The sequence below is a fragment of the Dipodomys merriami genome, unplaced genomic scaffold (assembly GCF_024711535.1).
Source record: "Dipodomys merriami isolate MVZ:Mamm:240054 unplaced genomic scaffold, mDipMer1.0.p SCAF_63, whole genome shotgun sequence".
NCBI lineage: Eukaryota > Metazoa > Chordata > Mammalia > Rodentia > Heteromyidae > Dipodomys > Dipodomys merriami.
Genome location: NW_027206213.1, coordinates 6,414,351 through 6,439,678, shown reverse-complemented (window position 1 = coordinate 6,439,678; position 25,328 = coordinate 6,414,351). Strand labels below are relative to the sequence as shown.

The window sequence follows — 25,328 nt, the reverse complement described above, 5'->3', positions numbered from 1 at the left end:
CTATCCTCCAAGAGTTCCTAAACTCCAGTGGGAAGGAAAAGGGTGGGTGGGGGGAAGGAGGAAGAAAAGAAAGAAACAAAAAAACCTTTATGTTTTTGAATTAATCTGAATTAATTCCTACTCTTGAAAAGTTTAGAAAAAAGGTGGGGGGAGGGAATTTATGACCATTGAGACAAGTACTTGAGAAATCAGAAATTCACCAGTCTTCCTTGTTGGTCCCTAGGGTCCATGTAATCTTAGCAATTTGACATACATTGTTGACAATCTGAATTGTTCATCATTCTTACACATCATAGCAGTCCTAATATCAGTTATACTTAGTAAATAGAACAATCCAGCTACCTGTATCATGTTACACTTAGAAAATAGAACAAACCAGGTACCTGTAACAATAACACACATGTATTGCTTTTATGAATGAATGTATACTTCACGCTCCTTTATCATACATCATGTCATTTGATCTTCACAAGAAATCTAGAGATTAGTATTAACATTTCCATTCAGCAGAAAAGTGAGGTAACTTGCCTATTGTCAAACAGTTGGCAAGGCAGACATAGTCTGTGACCATGTCTTCAGAATTTTCCCCACTGTGTCTCACTCAAGTTCTCCTATTATGGCATCACAGAAGCTGCAGGGTGACCACCTGGAGTCTACCCAGCTAGAGAATAACATCATACTCTCCCTCAAAGAGAAGACCTCTAGAGACTGGGGATTTGGAGGATCAGGATAGGACAGCCCTAGATTGTTGGCTAAAGCTGAGGGTCAGGATACCACAATAGCAGAAAAGGGTGAAACAGGAAAGGTGATACAACAACTCAAGAATCAGAAAGCCAAGCCAAGCATCTATCTAGTGATTGGCAAGATATGGACCACAGCCAACAGGTAGGTCAGAAGCATACTCCTGATGCCCCACAACCAATTGCTAAATGTCTCTTCTGTGGATCATACCAGCAAATTATGTTCTACTTACTAAGAACTACTAAGTTAACAGTTGTTTTAGCTGGACACCAGTGGCTCATACCTGTAATTCTAATGACTTAGGAGACTGAGATCTGGAGGATAGTGGCTTAAAGCCATCATGAGCAGAAAAGTCTAGACTATTCCATCTCCAAAAGAGCAAGCAAAAACAGCTGGGTGAGAGGTATGGCTTGAGCATTAGAGTGACAGGTGAGCAATCAAGCCAAGAAAGCACAGGGGGAAATAAGTTAATAATATTTAGTAATCATATATAAAAACTTAACAAAGAACTGCAGTTTAATAAGGACTTAGAATTTGCCTGATCAGTAGGCAGCATTTGGTGATATTTGAGAAGTTCCTTCTATAAACACTCATGGACAGATTGTTGAAATATCCTCAGCTTTGGAGAAGATTGTTTTATTCTCAATATCAGTATTAGTGAATTGTTGTATTTTCAATAATTACCATCCCAGATTTTTAATCAGAAATTATATTTCATTTACCTTCATTGCCATCTATATTATTAACCATACAATAGGATAGTGGTGCCTGTACAGTGCAAGTTGACAAAACCTATACTTCAAAACACATTCAGATTGTGGTACACATGGGAGCCATCTATACCAACATTAGTACAGCAGATATTCACATAATGTATAGCTTATTGCTAATAAGGAATGTTTTGAAAAGCAGGAATGATAGATAACTGAGAGCATTTTACTCTACCCATGTGGGCCTCAGTCAAAAAGTCTGAGAAACACTGAACAGAGGGAAGGAAGTTTGTTCAGTGAAATGGAGAGATTAGAGAAACATTCTGGAGGCAGAAACTGGAGGGTCTCCTGTGGTATCATTTCTTTTCCTTTTCCTTCCTTCCTTCCTTCCTTCCTTCCTTCCTTCCTTCCTTCCTTCCTTCCTTCCTTCCTTCCTTCCTTCCTTCCTTTCCTCCTTCCCTTTCTTTCTCTTTTTCTTTCTTTCTTTCCCTCTTTCTTCCTTTTCCTTCTTTTTTTCCTTTCTTCCTTTCCTTTCTGCCTCCCTTCCCTCCCCCCTCATTATCACCTCCTTCCCTCCCTCCTTCCCTCTTTTTCTTCCCTCCCTCTCTCTTTCTCTCCCTTCCTTTCCTTTCCTTTCCTTTCCTTCCCTTCCCTTCCCTTCCTTTCCCTTCCTTCCTTCCTTCCTTCCTTCCTTCCTTCCTTCCTTCCTTCCTTCCTTCCTTCCTTCCTTCCTTTCTTTCTTTCTTTCTTTCTTTCTTTCTTTCTCTTCTTTCTTTCTTTCTCTTCTTTCTTTCTTTCTCTTCTTTCTTTCTTTCTCTTCTTTCTTTCTTTCTCTTCTTTCTTTCTTTCTCTCTTCTTTCCTTCCTTTCTCTCTTTATTCCTTGCTTGAGCCACAGCCCCTACTCCTTTCTCTCTTTATTCCTTGTGCACTACTATTGGTGTTTGAACTTGCACTCTCATTTAGGTTTTTCACTTAGAACTGCAGCTCTACCACTTGAGCCACACCTCAACCTCTGGCTTTTTAAAAATTGGTTAATTGGAGATAAGAATCTCATGGGCTTTTCTGCTCTGGCTTGCTTCAAACATTGCTCCTACCAGCACCCAGATGTGGTGTCATTTCCAATGTCAGTGGCCTATGGCATGGCTAGACAAGGAGCTATTAAAAATGAATATAGTACATTGTACTATGTTTGTGCACTGTGAAAAATGCCCTATTAGGAGTGGATGAGGGCTGAAATTCAGATTTCCTTTCCTGAATAGTAATTTTGTAATTTGTCTGACTCTATATATGCCTTTCAGTAAGTGATTTCAAAGTGCCTATTTGTGTAAGTCCTGGCTCTTGGGGTACTTCAGAAACTTCTGGAGCAATTGCTTTCTTTTTTTTTTCTTTTTAAATTTAATTTTATTTTATTTGTGAACATACTGTACAGAGGGGTTACAATTACATGGGCAGGATAATGCGTACATTTCTTACCAAGCATTGCAGCCTCCTCCTTTGTTTACCCTTCACATCCCTTCCCAGCCTCCCCCCTCCCCCCCATCCCAATCCTTCTCCTTCTCCTTCCCCCTCTTCCCCCCCCCCCTCCCGCACCGACGTTGTAAAGCTCGTTTTGGACATGACAACTTGTACTTCTCATTGTTGCAACAGGTCCACCTGTATCCTTAAACGACTGGTTTTTCCCCATCTCCTCCACAAGTTATACTGACATCAAATACAGTGAAAGCAGGGGTTATACTGTGGGGGAGGGACATACAAAGCAACAAAGAGATAATCTTATAAATGCGTTAGAAACACATGCATGAAAGAAAAAAACATTAAAATACATATCTAAGGGTTCATTTTCCTGACCTCACATTATCTGACCTTTTCCACTTGACTCATACATATACTAGATCTTGCAAATAAGGGAAACCATGGGACCTATGTTTCTTTGGGCCTGGCTTACTTCACTTAATGTAATTTTTTCCAAGTTTTTCCATTTCCTAACAAATGGGGCAATGTCATTCTTTCTGATGGAGGCATAGAATTCCATTGTGTATATATACCACATTTTCTTGATCCATTCATCTACCGAGGGGCATCTGGGTTGGTTCCATATCTTAGCTATGGTAAATAATGCTGCAATAAACATTGTTGTGCTGGTAGCTTTAGTGTGGTCTTGTTTGTAAACATTTGGGTAAATGCCCAAAAGTGGGATTGCTGGGTCATAGGGGAGTTCTATGTGAAGTCTTTTGAGGAACCTCCATACTGCTTTCCAAAGTGGTTGAACAAGTTTACATTCCCACCAACAATGAAGTAAGGTTCCTTTCTGTCCACATCCCCTCCAGCATCTGTTGTTGTTAGAGTTCTTGATTTTTGCCGATCTAACTGGGGTGAGGTGATATCTCAATGTTGTTTTGATTTGCATTTCTTTTATGGCTAGGGATGTTGAACATTTCTTCATGTGTCTATTGGCCATCCTTCTTTCTTCTTCAGAGAAGTTTCTCTTTAAGTCTTTCGCCCACTTATTTATTGGGCAGTTGTTTCTTTGAGGATTTGTTGTTGGGGAGTTTAATTTTTTGAGTTCCAAGTATATTTTAGATATGAGACCCTTGTCCGTTGTATGGCTAGTAAAGATCTTCTCCCAATCCGTGGGCTTTCTATTGATCTTGCTAGCTATGTCATTTGCCCTGCAGAAGTGGAGCAATTGCTTTCTTGTGGGTATGCTGAAGGTGGCCACCTCCTGCTCCCAATCAGAGAAAATGGCTTTGTCTTAAATATAATGAAAAGTATAATAATCATAAAGTAAACTAATTTTTAAAAAGTATTGATATGGCATTGTAACTGAGAAAAGTTAAATAGTATGCTTAGAATATGATGGGGAAAGAGTCTTGGTAAAACAAGGTCATTTTTTTTTCCTTTTTTGAAATCCTATCAAGAAAAACCTTGCAATTTCATGGGGGAGGGAAAATTCAAAGGAAGAATCCATGAAAAAGCTGTTTTATTATCCTGAGAATCTTCACGTTTGAATTCAGGCACCAGGAAATCATCTAGTTATTAAGAATTAGAAGTCTTTTAATTGAAGGGGGACAAAAATAGAGCTAAATTCTTCAAAAACCAGTTATAAATCTATCCTAGATTAATGTAACTTCACCCATACTTTTTTTTTTTTCCGGGGGGGGAGGGCATCCAGTCGTGGGCCTGAACTCTGGGCTTGGGTGCTGTCCCTCAGCTCTTCACCTCAAGGCTAGCGCTCTACCACTTGAGCCACAGCGCCACTTCCGGCTTTTTTTTTCTGCTTATGTGGTGCTGAGGAATCGAACCCAGGGTCTCATACATGCAAGGCAAGTGCTCTACCACTGAGCCACCTTCCCAGCCCACTTTTTTCTTTATTTTAAACTCTCCACCATGGGTAATTGTTGTATGTGTCCCATCTCACAAAGTGATAATTGTCTTAAAGTAATCCTTAGTGAATGGGAAAGTACAACCAAAGCTACAGATATACAGATATAATATTTGTTTGGCTGTTGAAAGTTATTCATCTTGGTTTCTTGCCTAGCAACCATTAGGATAGATGTAATGACATTGTGCTACCCTTTACCAACATTTTGCTATCTGAATTCCTATATTCCTTTCAAAACTCACATTTCAGAAATAGTCAATGTTGTTTCCTTTTTTATTTTAACTGGATGACTGATATTTAGTCTTGTGCTCCAGCTGTGATCTTACAGATCTGAGTGGGAAATTGCCACAGAGGGGTGTCAAATTGTAGAGATCCTTTGTTATTGTTATTGTTGTTTTGTATCCTATTGCTTTATTACCACAAAAGCCAAAGTCATTGTTTTGCTGGAAGAGCACACAGAAACTACACCACATTAAAGAAAGAAAACTATCCATGTATAGTCAGTAAAAATTAAATTCCCAAGAACTATGACCAAGTTTCATAACCTATTACCTTAAATTATAACTATTGTGAATAGTGCTGCAATGAATATGGTTGTGCTGATGGCTTTACTAGTGTGTTTGTATAAATACCCAGTGTCTATTGTGTAAATGCCTAGGAATAGAATTGCTGGGGCTTGGTTAGTTCTGTGTTTAGTTTTTGGAGAAACCTCCATACTGCTTTCCAGAGTGGTTGAACAAGCTTATGTTCCTACCAACAGTATATTCAGAGTTCCTTTTTGGCTACATCTTCATCAATATTTGTTGTTGTTTTCTTGATAATATGTCATTCTAACTGGATTTAGATGGAATCTCACTGTTGTTTTTATTTGCATTTCCTTTATGGCCAGAGATGTTATTTCTTCATATGTCTATTGGCCATTTTTACTTCTTCTGAGAAGTCTCTCTTTAAGTCATTAGCCTATTTGTTAATTGTACTGTTGTTTCTTTGAGGGTTTAACTTTTGAGGTTTTAATTTTTCTTTTTATTTTTTTTATTGTGAAAATACCATACAGAGGGGTTACAATTACATGGGCAAGATAATGAGTACATTTTTTATCAAGCATTGTTGCCTCCTCCTTTGTTTCCCTTTCCCATCCCTTCCCATCTCCCACCTACCCTCCTCCCACCCCCTCTCGGCCATAGTTGTAAAGTTCGTTTTTTGACATAACAACTTGTACATCTCATTGTTGTAATGGGTCCACCTGAATCCCTACTTAAACGATTTATTTTTCAAGCTCTAAGTATAGTCTGGATCCTTATGTATAGCTAGAAAAAAATCTTCTTCCATTCTGTGGGATTTCTCTTTATCTTGTTATCTATGTCCTTTGCCATGAAGAAACTTAAGTTTGATATAATCCTATTTATCAAGTCTTTCTTTGATTTGTTACAAAGACTCCTTAACGAGGCTAACTCAGTCAAGACTACTTGGCTAGTAAGATACAGCCTAGATTCTAAGACTGTCTTTTGATCTGAGAACCTATTCTTTGCATTTAATCATCATACTTTAATGGAAAAGGTGCCCTGTTTTATTTTGTTTTTAAATTTTGACTAATTTTCTTCTAGTTCCAACAATTCAGATCAATTTGATTTATCCCCAAATAATGGAAAATTGCCTTAACTATGACAGCAATAGCCTCATGGCTTGTTTTTATAACCTGCATAAATGTGGTAACACTATAACTCCTCCAGAAAGTAAACATGAAATTAATCTAAAACCAAGTCAGAAAGTTTTGGGGTTTCTTTTGTAGCCCATGTAGATTTTACTGACCTATGCCTGATAATTTAGGCCTTTGTCATTTTTTAAATAATCACTTTGGATTATTCTTTGTTCTTTTTGTGTATGTATGTGTGCCACACTGAGGCTTGAACTCCAGACCTGGCCACTGTCCTTTAGCTTTTCTTCTCAAGGCTGGTTCTCTACCACTTGAGCCACAGTTCTTCTTCTGGCATTTTGATAGTTAATTGGAGATAAAAGTCTCATGGACTTTTCTGCCAGAGCTGATTTCCAACCCAAACTTCTTAGCCTTCTTAGTAGCTAAGATTACATGTGTGAGCTATTGGTCTTATCTATTTTTTTAACTCCTGCTTACCTAATTGACACTCCTAACATTCCAGTTTATTTCCTTTCTAACTCATTTTTGTTATCTTTAGATAGCTGTACAAAGGGTTTTCAATAAATCCCATCAATTCATTTGCACAATGCATCTTGCTCAATGTTACCCCTTTCATCATTCTCCCCATATTTTCATCTATCCCAACTCCACCCATCCCTTCAAGTTTCCTAATTGCATTTTCATTTTTGCTTATTGAATATTATGACTGTATTCACTCCAACCATTCCTGTCTCCATTTGTCAGCACCCTCCCTTAACATATTACTACCCACTTCAGACAGGTTTCAACTTTCTGGTATTCATTTTGTTAAACTGTCTGTTTACATCATGGAAATCTACCTATATATACTATCTTTTAGTCAGTTTGATCATGTATATGTGCATATATCCTGTATGTGTTTTTGTATACTTTTATATATTTGATCTAACTTCCACATGAACCCTTTTTCTCTGAGCCTGACTTATTTCACTCAATATATTTTTTCCAAGTTCATCCATTTCCCTACAAATGACAATATTAAACTTTCTTATAGATTTCCTTCTTTATAGATGAATAAAACTCTAGTTTCTAAGTCGTTATGTCAAAAACGGACTTTACAACTTTGGTGTGGGGGGATGAGGACTGGGTAGGGGGTGAGGGGAGGATGGGAAGGGATGGGAAGGAGAAACAAAGGAGGAGGCTACAATGCTTGATAAGAAATGTACTCATTATCTTGCCCATGTAATTGTAACCCCTCTGTACAGCATTGTCACAAAAAAACACTCTAGTTTCTTATCCTAAAATGCTAGTATGTATACAGAAACAAGGATCTTAGAAAACAAAACTGCTTCCTTAATATTGGAAGAAATTTTTCAATAATAAGTTTCTTAACAGAAATAAACAGATAGCCTGACTGGAATAAGACAATGGTAGGGAACTAGTGAGATGCCTTATAACAGCAAAATTTTATACCATTGACAAGTCTGACGATTTGAAAGCTAATCAATTTACCTATGGAAAATTCTAGCTTTCCCAGAACTGTTGACAGGTCACACAATAGTGTGATAGTTAGGAGATTTGAATTCTTATAAGCACAAAATACTGAAGAGTATGTTTTGCTTCATTAGAATTGCACCTGGAGGGTAATCTCTAACTTGTGCATGAATGGTAGTGGAAAATTCAGGGGAGAGAGAGTATATCACATACTGGAATGAGAGGGTGAGAAATTAGGATAGTTTCAGAGAACTTTGCCTAGGATAAGGAAGTAATAGAGCATCTGGGTCTATTTATTCCAGAGAAGCAAATGTATGTAATGGGAAGAACAAAAATGCTATCATAAAACATTGAGAGGAACATTACAGAGATAATAAGAATACTCAAAAGGCAGATCACAGGCACAAAATGGAATTGTTGGATTGAATGATCATTAAGTTCTCTTAAATAAAATCCTGATGCACTAAAGTTACAAGGAAGGAGGCAAATGACTCAATGCATAGGAATACTTCCCATAAATAAGACTTCTTACTCACTGCGCTGAAACCTCAGTCCTTTGTGATACTTTGACATTCAGAAAGAGTCTGCATTGCCAATTAGGAAGGATGTGATTGGTATACCTATTTTACCAGTGAAATTGTTAAACTTTACTAGTGTCTTTGGATTGATACTTTTATTTTCTGCTTTATTATTTTTTGTTTTTTATTTATTAAAACAATGTATATTTATTTTTATAGCAGCTATAAAACCCAAGTCACATACTAACTTGCACCAAGAAAATCCTGTACCCAGTCCAGAATGTGAATGTCATTGAATTCTATATTGCAGATCACATATGATAAACTGGCTGACAAAAATCTAGAAATAAATCAAGATCATTTTGACATTTAGGAATCAGACAGATGAATGGTGCCAACAATATCAAACTCTGAACTCAGTTTTCTGACCTCAGAAGTCATACTATCTGTTTCTAGATCAAAACATTGCTGGATTTCTTGGAACTACTAAGCATAACTTCTAAAGTAGGAGAATAAAATTAGCAGTGGCAAGTTTGCTGAACACTCTATTCATTGACATTGAAGTGATGCTCATTTACAACACAGGAGATGACTGAATATGTAAATTGACCTTTGCACACAAAGCCAGAATTAGAGAATAGAGAAGGTAAAAAGAAACACTGACTGTATTTGGGTGATTACTGTTTCAAAAAACAAAGAATTTATATCAAAATGGTCTAAGCAAAAGGAATGTGTTGACTTATACCACTGAAAGATTCGGGCTTGGCTGGATCCCAGGAGGTATACAGTGTGAAATCAACATTCCCACCTTCCTATTCCTTCTTGACGCTTGTATTACCCATCTTTGCTTCATTATCAGGAGATTCCCCTCACCTGGTGCCAGCAGAAGCTCCAGCTTTATATTCTTTCAACTCATAGTCAAAGAGACACCATCTCCTTCCCAGAAATGTCAACATCAAGCCCTGAATTAAGTTTCATTGGCTTAGCCTGGAACATGTACATTCCTTTTCAGTAATGGGAGAGGCTAAGGGATGTTGGCACCTCAACCACACAGACAGTAAATGAGAAGGAGCACCATCATGGATGTCTGAGAAACTCCCCCTGTGCTGCCAGAGCACTAACATTTGCTGTTTAAGGAGCAGAGCTTGCAGAACCCCAATGGATGAGGAGCTCTAAAAATGCCCAGCACAAAAACGCGCACGTGCGTGCACACACACACACATACACACACACACACACACACACACACACACACAAACACAATAATCCAAAGGAAATGTGAATATTAAAATAAAATGATTATTTAAAAATGACAAAGGCCTAAATTATTAGGCACAGTTCAGTAAAATTTACGGGGGGACAAAGAAACCTCAAAACTTTGACTTGGTTTTAAGTTAATTTCATGTTTAGTATTCCTTGGCTACAGAAGCATCATTCTGATTTCTGCCTTCATGGTCGCATGGAGTTCTCCAGGTGTACATACCTGAATCCAAATTTCTCTACTTTGTTGTTATTTTTATATTGAATCTTGTTAGTTTTTCCCAGACTGGCCTTAAACTCAAAATCCTCCTGCTTTTGCCCCTTGCTGGATTTTAGCCATGTATCACAACACCACCATAAATTTCTCCATTTTATAAAGCTACCAGTCATATTGGAACAGGGCCTACCTAATGACCTCAACTAATTACCTTTACCTCTGTAACCATTCTATTTCAAAATAAAGTCACATTCAGAGGTTCTAGAATTAGGACTTCCACATAATTTCAGAAGTACACAATTTAAACCATGTTGGTTTATCTTTTTTTGTTTTAATATTAGAGTTACTTCAGTGCTGTAATTCCAGAGCCAAGTATATCTCAATATTCTGAGGGTTGAGAGGGAGAGGAGTAGACTTCACAATTCCCTCTTTCCCATCACCGAGATCATCATGATGACTGAAGGACAAAAGACCAGATTCTTCCAACTCAAAAGATTTAGATAATCTTTTGAAGCAATGAGTTGGAGGAAAGGCAAAATTTCTTTAGCATAAAAGGGATTGATTCCTTGACTTTGTGATACACAAGGAGAACCCTTTGCCACTTTCTTCTCAATAGGGATAAGAGAATACAGTCTTCCCTGTCTAAGGAGTAGGCACCGGAAGAGGAATGGTTAATTCTTAATTTGACTTTTGAGAGCCACTCTGTTACAAATACATGATGACATATCACTGGAAATGCCCACTTGCCCAGTGTGAGTGAGACTTTGTGCTAAACAAAAGAAAGCCAGTTCTACATTTACCCGCAGTCAAGTCTTTTGTGGGGCTGCCAAGAATAACATGCATGATTGCAACCCATAAATAATACACCTTGTGGCATCTGCATTGTGCCTACAGTTTGGGACAGAGGCAGCTATTCCTGGACAAGTTGGTGCTAATCTGAAATCCAGGGCCAAGTCTTGCAGAGAGTGATGTTTTTCTTCACTTCTTCTTCTCCTGATATTCTCAATCCAGCCAAGCATAAATAAGTGGGCAATATCTCTCCAGATCACTGAAGCTCTACAGATAGGGTACTGAACCCCTAAATGATGAATAGGTGCCATATGGACCTAACGGCAAGTTCTGATGTAAATTATCTCTGGATTGCTCTCTGCATTGCAGATAAGAAATCCCCTGTGTCATCTCTTTGTACTAAGCTGTGTGTATCTGAATACAGCTCAAGTCACTGGGAACAGGGAAACATTTTTATCTCAGCTAAAAAGGACTGGATAGCACTCCCATTAGTGGTTAGTGGATATTTTAGAAAACACTATTTACTGTTACACACAATTTATTTCATTTAGAAACTCTTTTTTAAAAAATGAATGTTTGAATCTTTTTGCCAACCATATTAATAATACACTGTTTCATAAAACAAAATACTCTAATTGAAATGATAGTAATATTTATCAACTAATACTTGACAATATTTGCTGGCACTTATTTTGTGTCAATATCCACAATATCAGAATATATTCCTTTAAAGAACTCTCTAAAGACTCTAGAATCTGCATAGACCAGCTAGGAAAAGATCAAGTTTCCAAAACATAGTGTGTCCATACACAGTATGGGGAGGAATAGATTCAAGGAATGTTAGCAAAAGTGTCAATCCCAAAGTAGTTACTGTTCAGGTTTCCAATTAAATGAACCGATAGATGGTATGCTTACCATAATGAAGAAGTCTACCATAATGAAGAAGTGCTCACCTTTCACAGAAAAGAAGACCCTCAGTTTTCTTTTTCATTGCTTGACTCCTACAAAAGCAGTGAGGTAACATAACCAGTAGTGGATTTTTTTAAAAAGATATTCTCCTTTAGGCTCTGATTTTTAGATTGCAAAAGAATTACTGAAGGAAGGACTTTAGCATTGGGTGTAGAAATTAGATGTTCCAGATAACACCTGCAAACAACACTGTCTCCTCCCTTGTACTTGGCTAATTTAGTTAACAAAGTTAAGTAACAATACACCTCTTCAGAAGGGATGTTTAAGGAATAATTTTCATGTTCTGACATTGTTTGATTTTCTGCATCATTTTTCTAATTGTGCCTCAAGCATAGAACAGAAATAAATAAAAAAGAACCATTAAAAACAAAAGTCCTGCCTCTACCAACCAGAAATTGCATCGATTCCTTTCTTTGGTAAAAGTGACACCAGACAGGCTTCAAGTTTCAGAGGACAGTTCAGGCTCTGATTCATGAAAGGTGCAATAAAAACCTTGAGAAAGTTATTGTAGCATCAGCCCAATCAGGGTGTGCCTCATATTTACTCAGCATCCCATTGTTTTTCAGTAGTCACCAAACCCACACAACTATTTAAATATTTAAAAAGAACTTTCAAAGTATATTGTCATTTTATTTTTTAAAGTCCCCTTAAATTCAACAAAACTCAAGTTACAGAACTCTCAGAAACACAGTGCCTCCTCCAGGAGCTGTGGAAACAAGAAATAACAGTACTTGCAGTCTCAGTGGAGAAAAATTCAAGCGCAATAGAAATAAAGAACAAAAGGATATTTTAGAATCTCTTTTGAATGCAACTTTTTGAAAGAAAATATCCATTACCATTGAAATTCATTTTAAAATTGTAACTACTTTTATTACTGAGCTAGCAGTTTTTGCCTGGGGCCAGCCTCAAACCATAATCCTACCTATACCTCCCATCAATATGGGATTTTAGCCATGTATCACCACACCCAGTTAAAGTCACAGAGGGCTCCAGTATCCAGGAACACAACACACACACACATTTTGGAAGTACTAGGGTTTGAACACAGGGCCTATTGCTTGCTAGGCTGGCACATACTCTGTCTACCACTGAGCTCTACCACATCTCCAGTCCAAAGATTTCTCTTTTTTTATTGTGAAAATACTGTACAGAGAGGTTACAATTCATGGGCAAGATAATGAGTACATTTCTTATCAAGCATTGTAGCCTCCTCCTTTGTTTCCCCTTCCCATCTCTTCCCATCCACCCAATCCCCCCCACCACCAAATTTGTAAAGTTTGTTTTCAACATAATGACTTGTACATCTCATTGTTGCAATGGGTCCACCTGTATCCCTATTTAAATGATTTGTTTTTTCCCTTCCCCTCCACAAATTATACCAACATCAAATACAGTGAAAGCAGGGGTTATACTGTGGGGGAGGGACATCAAAGCAACAAAGAAATAAATCTTATAAATGTATTAGAAACAATTGCATGAAAGAAAAAAAACATTTGAATACATACCTTAGGGTTCATTTCCCTAACATCAATTTATCTGACCTTTTCTGCTTGACTCAGACATATACTAGTTATTGCAAATAAGAGAAACCATGGGACCTATGTTTCTTTGGGCTTGGCTTACTTCACTTCATATAAATTTTCTAAGTCTCTCCATTTCCTAACAAATGGGGCAATGTCATTCTTTCTGATGGAGACATAGAATTCCATTCTGTATATATACCACATTTTCTTGATCCATTCATCTACTGAGGGGCATCTGGGTTGGTTCCATATCTTAGCTATGGTAAATAATGCTGCAATAAACATAGTTGTGCTGGTAGCTTTAGTGTGGTCTTGTTTGTGAACATTTGGGTAAATGCCCAAAAGTAGGATTGCTGGGTCATAGGGGAGCTCTATGTGGAGTCTTTTGAGGAACCTCCATACTGCTTTCCAAAGTGGTTGAACAAGTTTACACTCCCACCAACAATGCAGTAAGGTTACCTTCTGTCCACATCAAAGTTTTCTTTTGTAAGACTGTCCCACAATGTACTCCAGGTGGCATCAACATTGTAATTCTCCTGCCTAAGGCTTCCACATACTAGTGTGCCACTATCTTCATCTAAAATGTATGGTTTTTAAACATTGATGATGTTGTTAGGATCCTTATGCAAATGCTTAAAGTAATTATACAGATTTGATCAAGGTTAAGAAGCTAGGGTAGAATGCAGTTTTCCACAAGAAGTGTATTTCAAAATCAAGATTCTGCTTTCTACCTACAAATGAATCAAATTGGAAACCCATAATGTTCGGAATTTGATCTCAACTGATACGAAAATGCCAGAGAGAGAGGGAGGCAGCCATCTCAGGGTAATTTAGAAAGTTGTTTCATCTAGAAGAAAAAAATGGGCTTTAAAAGAGTAAACTGTCTGTGCCAATATAAAGTGTCCATTTTCTTGTTTTTCTTTATAAACCCAGTGTATTTGTTAGAATGAATTCCCTTATGTGTGACAGAAAACAAAGAAACATAACTATGGTGTATATGCTATTTTCTTTGATGTATAAGAAGTCATGATAGGCAGTTGTAAGTGAGTGTAGTAGCTCTGTGACTTTGTTAGGGCCTAGGCTGCTTCTTACTTGCAACTTTGTCATTCCTTTTCATTATTGTCCAAGTCAGCTGCTAGAGCTCTCACTGTTATCACATCCATGGGTCCATGGGATAGAGCGACAAGAAAGTCACACATCCTCCCTTTGAGGAGATAGTGCAAACTAGATTATCATAATGGAAACAAAGTTAGACACATTCTTAAAGCTTTTTTTAAACAACAAATTTTATATGTGTATTCATGTAGACATTTCTTAAATCGTAGATTTAACTGGAAAAGGTTATTAGAACTTATTTCTTCCAGCCCTTTTATCCAGGTAGCTAACCACCATTTTCCTTTCCCCCATTTTACATTTGCGACAGGTGAAACATTTCTTTCTCTGCCTTTTCTTTTGGCTTCCTCTATTTAGGCTTCTTTCTTAGGTAGACTTTTGTCAGTGGACTTCTTTATGGTTACCAATCCCAGAGAAAAGAGTTCTCTTTATAATTCCAATAATCCCAGAATTGTGTCTGCTTGACTTAGAATGTATATACATACATGTATATGCATATACACATATATAATATGAAAGTGTAGATATATCATATGTCATATGTATATCTTATATGTGTTTGTGTGTATGAATCATGTTTATGCCCCTTTTCCTCCAGATTCCAAGTGAGTCATGTCCTCTCCTAGGATGCCCTGATTAGTGAGTGGTAGAGCTGTGTCAGTAGCTGAAGTTCTGAATCTCAGTCTCCTGTGATTCACTATAACTGGCTTGAATTCTTAGAACTGTAAGACAATAATAATGGGTTTCTTATAAATCTTTATAGTATCTTAGATAACTCAGTATTGTATTACTATAACAAATACTTGAGATAACCAACTAATAGAGCAAAATGGTTTATTTTGGCTCATGGTTTGTGTCCATTAGTTGGCTCTGTTGCTTTTGGGTGAGGCAGCGCACTATGGCAGGTCTTCACTGTGGAGTAAAGGAAGAGAAAGAGGGAGGAAAAGATTGGGTTGCTCACTTCTCTTCAAGTGTATGCTTCTACTGACCTCAAGACCTTCCACAAGGCTTTAGTCCCAATATAGTAGCTAGCCTGTATTGGACCTTTGGGAGACACATAGGATCCAAACAACAACAAGCTGTTATTAAAATTATTTATACTATATATTTAAATACTTATTATTTAAATTATTATTACTTAAATAGTTTATATCACTTTTAATATAGCTTATATTTATGATTTATAACTTTTTGTCTCAGTTTCTTGAGATCTGCAACTTAGATTTATACATTTTATAAAACTCACCACTTTCACATGAGCTAGGCACTTAGTTAAATATTTGCTTATTTGAGCCATCTGACTTGACAATGAAACAAAGATCAGAATCTTCCCAAAACACAAACATAAGAGGGCAGGCAAACAGAAGCCAGAATTAGGAGATGATCAGGAAAGAAATGCCAAATAGAAACTTGGAGTTCAGAATCCTAAAGCAACTCCAGTTCATAAAATATATATTTAAATAACTCTGCATCCTTCTTTTTATTATATAATATGCAGGAAGAATCCCTAGGAATATAATGTTTTTTGAAAGAAGATTCTTCATTCATTCTCCAACTGGAATGTGTCATGGGCACAATGGATCCAGAATTAGAATATATCAAATTTACCTGGAATGGATTTATTTTGGAGAAAGTTTCTATTTTTATGGACGGAAAGCTTTTAAAAAGTTAGAGACCAAGGGCTAGGAAGGTGGCTCAGTGGTAGAGTGCTTGCCTCATATGAATGAGGTCCTAGATTCGATTTCTCAGCACTGCATAAATAGAAAAAGCCAGATGTGGTGCTGTGGCTCAAGTGGTAGAGTGTTAGCCTTGAGCTGAAGAGCTGAGGGACAGCACCCAGTTCCAGAGTTCAAGCCCTACAACTGACAATACAAACCAAAACAAAACAAAAAGTGAGAGAGTATTTTAAAGAGTATATAATGATGACTTACACAGTATCTTCAAATAAAATTACAATTATACTTTCTTTTTTTTTGCCAGTCCTGGGCTTGAACTCAGGCACTGGGGGCTGTCCCTGAGCTTATTTTGCTCAAGGCTAGCACTCTACCACTTGAGCCACAGTACCACTTCTGGCTTTTTCTGTATGTAGTACTAAGGAATCAAATCCAGGGCTTCATGCATACTAGGCAAGCACTCTACCACTAAGCCAGCCACATTCTCAGTCCCATACAATTACACAATTTAAATCATTTTTATTGTTTAAAAAGAATTTACAGGGCTGGGAATGTGGCTCAGTGGTAGAGCGCTTGTCTTTCATGCATGAGGCCCTGGGTTTGATTTCTCAGCACCACATAAGCAGAAAAAAAAAAAAGCTGGAAGTGGCGCTGTGGCTCAAGTGGTAGAGCTCTAGCCTTGAGCTGAAGAGCTGAGGGACAGTGCCCAGGCCCAGAGTTCAGACCCCACAACCAGACCCACCCCCCAAAAAAACTTACAAAAAAGTGTATCACTTATAATCTCTACACCAACATAAGATGTATTCTCTTTGAATTGTTATTCATTTATACACATATATAATATTTTACCTCTTTAAAATCATAGAACACAAAACCTTTTATTTAACCTCTGAAAGAAAGTCTCAATTTCTAAAAGTGGGCAGTGAGAATAGGCTTTTCTTTTTTCATTGTTGGGTTTATTTATTTATTTATTTATTTATTTATGTGGGGAGGGTAGCACTGGAATTTGAACTCAGAGCCTGGCACATGGCTTTCCCTCTCAGGTTGGCATTCTACTAGTTGAGTCATAAGTCCACTTCCAGTGTGTGTGGTGTGTGTGTGTGTGTGTGTGTGTGAGTGTGTGTGTGTGTTTGGTATTTATTTGTTTGTGCTGGTCCTAGGGCTTGAACTCAGAGCTCCTTTTGCTCAAGGCTAACATTCAACCACTTGAGCCACATCTCCACTTCCAGCTTTTCAGGTAGTTTATTAGAGATAAGAGTCCCATGGACTTTCCTCCCTGAGTTGACTGAATGACAGTCCTCAGATTTCAGATCTTGAATAGCTAGGATTACAGGCCCAAATCACTGGTGCTCAGCTTTACTTCTACCTTTTACTGGTTAATTGGAAATAGTCTCATGGGCTTTTCTGCTAGACTGGCATTGAACTAAGATCCTCATATCTCAGCCTCCTGCAAAGCTAGGATTGTAAGTATAATTTCTGAGAAAGGGTCTTACTATGTAGCCCAGTTAGCCTTGAACTCACAATCCTGGGTAAGTCTACAGGTGCTGGGATGTACCACCATTCCTGACTTACTTTTTAGTTATTTTGATAATTATTTTAAGAAATCAAAAGAAAAAAATCACATGAAATATATGAATTTTTGTTAAAATCCTTTTACCTTCTATAACTATTATCCTTTTTCTCTCACAATACTGAAATAAGTACTCAGGGCCTCATACTTCATTCTGGCTAGATAGGCATTCTACCACTTAAGTTGTGCCCCCCACCTTTTTTGCTTTAGTTTTTTAATAAAGTCTTGCCTAGAGCTGACCTTGGAGCACAATGGTTTCTAGATAAAGAATATGAGCTGTAGGAGGGCAGGGATATTTTGTCTCTTTTGATGTACTGCATTCTAACGTCTAGCATAATGCCATGAGTTTAATAATTATCCACTAAATATTTGTTAATCAATGAATGGAAACTTCAGTAAAGATGTCAAGGAAATAAAAAAATCACATTTAAAGGACACTTCATGTACTAAAACCTGATACAAGTTTCCATGTTGCCTTAAGCCTTACAAAATCAAGTTGTCAGATAATGTGAAGAGAACTTTATAAAAAGAAAGCAGAATGAAGTATAGGTACAATTATTTCATCAAATAACATTTTTGGAACCACAGAAGTAAACTGCTAAAGACCAGTCATCATTATAAATGAATTGTGACAATTTCATGTTTTAAGGCACATAATGAAGGAGAAACATTCAATAATTTGGAAGCCATTATTTTGTAAGCTAAGATAAATGCTGGAGAACACACATTGCAAGCTAATGCACATCCTTGTGATAGGCACAGGGTAACTTTGTGAATAGCTAATAAAAATGTATTATAAGAGAAAAGAAGTTGAACAGTCAACACTCCTCCTCTTATTCTTACTGCTATTGCTCAAGGAAAGATGAATATTTCAATATGATCAAGTTACTTCAGCTAAATATACATCTCTTTATTAATGGCTAGGTAAAAGAAGAGGCCCAAGTGTAACCTTTTCTACATTTGAGTAGGTGGTTATTAGGAAGAAAGTGCTTGTATGTTTTCAAAATGAGAAATAAGACATTAAGAATGTCAGATAATTGTTTCAAGGGATTTTTGCCAAGATAATTGTTTCAAAGGGTTTTCTAAACACGTGTATCTCTATGCAGTAGTATATTCAGTATCAGAAATATTTTAGTGATATGATTTTTAATATTAAAGATATAAGGACTGTTTTAGCAGACCAAATATGGCACAGCAACCTAAGTCTTGCTAAACATTTGTGTTTTTCTTCGAGAAAGAGACCAATGGTGTATTATTGGGAATATTTAAAAATAGCACCTAAGAGTTGAAGAGTGAAGAAATAAGCAATAGCTCTTATGAAGTCTCTGCTTAGCAGACCAAAATCTGTTGGCTGCTCATTAGATAGGACAAAATAATGGCATTTGCAGGGAAATGGATGGAACTAGAGCAGATTATTTTGAGCGAAGTAAGCCAAGAACAAAGAGACACACGGCACATAGTCTCCCTGATATATGGATGCTAAAGCCAAAATATAAAAAGATATGGCAAACAGGACTCCAGAAACAAAGGACAGCCACCCATTTTGTCATATCATTGCTAAATGACTCCATGTTCTGGACCCTATATGGTAGATATATGCATGCAACAGTGGGAAGCCAGGAGGAGGAACAGAGTAAGTGGGAACAGCCCACACTAAGCAAAAGGAAAGAAATGTAAACATCACCTGATGTGGAAAAAATAACTTGTAATGTCAAAGCTCATAGAATTCACAAACTGTATAGACCATGATAATGACAATTTGCCTTATGAAAATTAAAATATGTTTGTGACTCTAAGCATCACTGCTCCACAATACTGTAAAATATGTGCAATTTATGTAATCACCTAATCTCAATTAAAGAAAAAAAGGTGAGAGAAGGGATGGGTTAAGAGAGATGGGTGACAATGTTGTCAGACACTTTGTACTCATATACTGTTTTGTAGAATGGGAACTTCTTTCTACAACTACTTAAAGATAATAAAAATAAATAAATAACATTGGTTGGCTGTATTCTAAGTTACTAATTAGGTAACCTGTGAGAAGCATGGAGTCGTATTGTATCTCTTTCCTGTTATTTCTCTTGCCCTGAAATTTTCCCATTTGCCTGCTCAGAAGATTACCTATGCGTTTATTAGTGCTGCCTTCTGAGAGCTGAACTAACCTTCCAGATCTATTCATGTGGGGCAAGCTTTGGTAACAGGACTTCTTTCCTTTGGCTCATGCTGAGTGCCCTGGTCAGTAGAGCGCTGAGAGACTTCAGCTCTCTGTTCTTTGCCCTGTTTGAGATGGAAGTGGGAGTGTGTGCTACATTTATGTCTGGGGAGTAGTCAGTGCCAGTGAAGATTGTGAATTCCTACTGGTTTTTCTTTTCCTTTCTGGTTTCATTTTATGATTGAGGAAGGTATTAATTATATTATCCTGTTCATTCTAACTATAGCCATTCTAGAACTTTTCAGAGGAAAACACTGGCTTGATGCTATATGTAGTAGGTTGAAAGTTATTCCAGTTTTTGAAAACACAGGAGCAAGAAAGCTAATGTTAGTTTGCTTGTTATCATTCATCAAAGACTTTCAATATTTCATGAGAAATAACCAAGAAGTCATAGTCAAGAATCTCTACTGAAGTTATACAAGATGCATTTATTGAATTTAGGCAAGACTGGCTCAGAATGGGTTTCCAATTCCAATTCAAACTTCTGTTGCAATAATCCCACTGCAATTGTCTACTTATTTGCAATGTGTACATTATCTCTGATGGCTACATTTGCCTTGGCATATACAACATTTGTGCATTTGAACTTTACCACCATGAAATTACCTTGAATGATTTGAAGAACCAAACTGAGAGGATAGAACAGAGCAGAAATGATACACTAGAATCAGTTGATATTTAGTTGATCATCAATGGGACCTATTGGGCCAATGGTTTATGATTGTCAATCCATTCTGATTAATGTCTGTGCTACGATGTTAATATTTTGAATGTCCTCATTGCCTATAATATATTCTCAACAATTTCTAACACTTCTAATCATTCAATATGTTACCATGATTAACAAGAGCTAGTCCTGCTGTATCATCACTGGACAGTGCCTATAGACTTGTTATTGTCTCTACCTGAATTTTGTTTTAGGTTCAAAGTTCAAAGCTTCTTTATGACTATCTTCAAAGATATGTCCATTATGGTGACCTGTGACTATTTACATTTAAGTGACTTAAAATTACATGATAGTGAAACTCAGTTACAGTTACATTAGCCACACTTCAGGTACCCAATAGTCCTATAAGGGTAGTGAGTCCACTATTGGACAGGTAAGTGTAGAACACTTTATCACAGGAAGTTTTATTGAACTGTGTTACTCTAAAGTCTTAGCTGCTCAAGATGTACAGCCCTGCCTGGTCCAGCCTTTTCTTAAGAGGCTTGCCAAATCCTCAGGGTTCTATCAAAGAGAATGTTGAATCTCTCAGTTCTCAGATCCTGTAGTAGGTCTTGCCATTGCTGTAACAAGCTTCTTTAAAGCCTATGCCAGAAGAGAGTAAGAATAGGTCCTAGTGTCAGAGATCTACTAGCATTTTTGCCCTCTATACTTGCTCCAATTTCTTCTCCCCCTTCTGCACAGAAATGTTTCTCATCATTGTGAAAGCAATTGTCTATACTAACACTCTCTAGCAGAAAAATAGTGTAAGCTATATACATATTATTTATCTATACTAGTAATCATACTAAGAAGTAAATTTTTTGTCCCTGCTTTTTAGTACTAGTAATGGTACTTGAACTTAGGGCCTGGGCACTGTCCTTTAGCTTTTTAGCACCAAAGATGGTGCTCTATCAGTTGAGCCACAGCTTGACTTCTGGCTTTTTGCCAGATAATTTGAGTTAAAAGTCTCACAGACTTTTCTGGCCTGGTTTTGAGCCTTTAATCCTCAGATCTCAGCCTCCTGAGAAGCTAGGATTACAGGTATGAGCCACCAGTCTAGTTTTTTTTTTTATATTTTTAACACAGTATATTAAAAAAGATTAGTTTCAATATGTAACCAGTATAAAAATTGTTAATAAGATACATTGAATTTTTAACTTAATATGTCTTTGAAATTTGTATATTTTAAATTAACAGTACGTCTCAATTTGCCCACCCACATTTCAGGTGTTCAGGAGTCACTTGTGGCTAGAGGTTATTTATGGAGCACTATGTCTCTAACTGGATTTAATTCCACTATTCCTCAAAGGCTAGCCAAGAGAAAATTATTTTTTCTACATTATTTTCTTACATTGTTATATTTTTATACATTGTTATATTCTTTCCTGACACAATGAGCAAAGTGCAGTCTAAATTAGGGTGGGTGTTATACTAAAGGTACCATATGAAAAAAAAAGAGCCACAGGGTAAGAGGAGATACATAGAAAAACTACTACAAAGGCCAATGGTTAAAAATTCAAAAATATTAGCCTGTCATAGTGAGTTTTTAAGGTCATAAAAATTTCTGTAAAATCATTGAGAGTAAATTTGTTGGCTATGGCTTTAAAGACAATTTTATTAGTAGTTATAAATTGCAGTAATGTTGTATATAACTGCTATGACAACTGCAAAAAATGCAAAAACAAAAAAACCCTCTAGTAGCATTATTATTATAAGAAAATCTTATTACAATGACTAAGGTCCAAATTCCATTAGTAGTTTAATATAACAATAATAGCTGATAATTTTTATTGCAAAAACTGTAAAACCCAAAGATAAGACTGACCAGAAAAGATAGTAATTTAAGCCTATGGCTGCCCTTCTTAGACTTTAGAATCTTCATTTTGGGGTTTTCTCTCAAGCCATGACTAGTAGACAAGCTGTTTCATTGAGAAGAATTTCTATCCTTTTTCAAACTACTATGACAGAGAAGAATTAAGGGTCAGCATTTCCCCTTTATTCCTTCCTAGTCTAACTTCATCTTAAGGTTAATGACACTTAAAAGCAAACCTCAAATTATTTTAAATGTTTATTTTTTTTAATTAAGTGAAACATCTATTATAAAATTTGCAGCCAACAACCAGGCTCACATAGACAGGACAATGAAAACAATTTGTTACCTATGGATCTATTACATACAAATTAAACCTGTGACAGAAGGAGATGATACACCAAGACCTGAACAAATAGGGAATTAGAAAGAGGCAACAGGAATAAAATATAATCCCCAAAAGGATATATTTTCTGGTAGGAAGCAGAAATGAAGCTTTCAGGAAAAAGTAATGTCTAGCATGCAAAAGGATCTGAGTTAAGATATAGCAGGAAGGTAGACACGAGAATTACTGAGAGTAATTGAATCGGAAGTAATTCTTATAAAATCCCAAGTCCACCTTGCTCTTGAAATCTACTGTTTGAAAGTTGTTAATCCTTTAAGCAGTGATGCTTGGTATCATGTAAATATTGCTGAAATGTTCTTGAAGGCCTATTTTGCTTGCTTCTTTCCTGTTTAAGCTTACTGTGAACAACAATAGCACACACTACTCCTAATTATCCCTTGACTGTTCATTATGTGCCAGGCACATTATATTCATATCTTCATTCTTCTCAACATCCCAGAAAGGCACTCATGATTATTGTTTTCATAGAATACCAAGCTGGAACTTAGAAAAATTAAACAATTTATGTTGCACGATGGACATTGGCTTCTAAAAAAATCTTTGAGAACAAAGACTGTAACTTTTATGCCCTATTCATAGTATTTAAAAGGGTCAATACTCAGCACTCAATGATTATTGGATAAGAAGACTGAAAGATCCCAAAGTTTTCTATATTTAAAGTTCTTCAATCAATTTCATTATTGGCTAGGCTATTTTTAAAATTATTGTGGGAAGAAGAGACTGTTCCATGTGGTTTTCAGGAGACAGCCTGGAACTTAGCAGCAGAACAATGTCAAGGTCTGCTCTTAATTTCTTCACTCATTCAGTAAACAATTCTAACCTTGGTTTTCTCATAGCAACCTTGGGGCTAGAATCAAAGCGAGCAGTTTACATCCAAGAAAATCATTTTTTGGTAAAAAAAGAAGAGCTGTCTTGAAACTATAGCTTAATTGAGGAAGATTCCATAAGGATCTTACTCTATTCTTTTTTTTCTTCTTCAAAGGAACACACTTATTTAAAACTCATTGTTTTAAAGTTTTTAGCAATACTCTCTTTCTCAAAAGTATGGAAATGAAACCAAGATAACTAGGAGAAAGTGTAAGAATCTTACAGACAGTAATAGAATAATAATAAGCAGGATGCAAAAGCCTTATCATTCTCATATGGGTTGTTCCTGAAGGGAATGAACATAGTTCATGGAATGGATGAACATAGTTATGGCAATTTCTATAAATTAGTCCTTAATGTCTGTTAATGAGATCATTATGTCAGTAACTTGTAGTGATGTAATAAACTCAGGAAGGATACCTGGGACTCTTAAGGATACATAAATTAAGAATCAATATAATATTATGGTTATTTTAATATTTTAGAACCCAGATTTTACCAAAATTTAAGTGGTAACCATGCCCTTTTCTATGAAGTCTATCAAATTTAATAGTTCACATTTGTTCTAATGGTATTATTAGATCACTTTCTTTACTGAAAGTAGTAGAAATAGATAGTAATATCTTTTCTAAATCCTCCCCCCTTTTATTGCTTTGTACTTTCTGCACTTGTGCTCAGTTCTTATCCTTCTATTCTACTTTCCTTTCATGCAAACTATCCTTTTCTACACCCCTCATTTCTTCCCTCAAGGCCCACCTTTTATTTTCTTTCATGTTAGCTTCTCTCTCATTCCCAAATGGTCTATCTATAGTTTGCTGAGAGTTTATACTTCTCTGGTAATTTCTTCTCTGTATCTTTCTTACTTTATTTAGTTCCTAAATGGTAGCTTACCCTCAGAATTAAATTAAATTAACTAATTTATTCTTGTGCTGGTGCTGGGGCTCAGACCCAGGGCCTGAGTTGGGTGCTGTCTCTTTTTTGCTGAAGGCTGGGGCTTTACTACATGAGCCACAGATTTACTTCCAGTTATTTGTTGGTTAATGGAGATGTCTTACCGATTTTCCTGCCCCAGCTGGTTTTGAACTGCGATCCTCAGATCTCAGCCTCCAGAGTATCTAGGAATACATAGAGGCATGATCCATTAGCGCCTAGCTAGAATTATATTCTTGGTCTTTATTCTGTACAGTAGTCTGTGAGTTATTTAAAATTGAAAGCAATTTTGTGTGCTTTGCGATGTTATTTTCTCCCTTATATCCTCAAAAGGGATAGTGGAGCCTTGTGTGGTAGCTCATACTAGTACTGGAGGCTGAGACAGGTTTGTGAGTTCGAGGCCAGTTTGTCTTATATATACATGTACACACACACACACACACACACACACACACACACACACACAAAGTATATGAACTTTGACCCTTTTAACAGAGTGAAATGCCCCTGCTCCAATACTGTTATTTCATCCTCATTAAAATTACTGCCCCGTAAATCCATCGGAAGTATACCGGTTAAAGAGGTTGACAGCACATAACAACAAAAAACCATATCTAAAAGAATATGGAAGAAACAGAGCAAAAAGAAATGCATTTTGAACGTCTTGTGTTTTGCTCTATTTACTGAATTCCGTTGAGCCTTGGGCAAGGGGCCTGGCTGGGTATGTACTTCAGTTTGTGAAGGGAAGAACTCTAGAATTAATTGGATAGAAAACAAGGTTGCGTGGGGGAAAACTATAGTCGC

At 36.7% G+C, this 25,328-nt stretch overlaps 1 protein-coding gene across 1 annotated transcript in view; it reads left to right on the top strand.

The window, feature by feature from the left end:
* The first annotated feature begins 682 nt into the window (after positions 1-682).
* Ehbp1 (EH domain binding protein 1) overlaps positions 683-25,328 on the top strand; it is a 305,708-nt gene continuing 281,062 nt past the window's right edge. Inside the window, exon 1 of the mRNA XM_070004546.1 lies at positions 683-885. The gene's annotated coding sequence lies outside the window, so the exon portion shown is untranslated. The remainder of the gene's footprint in view (positions 886-25,328) is intronic.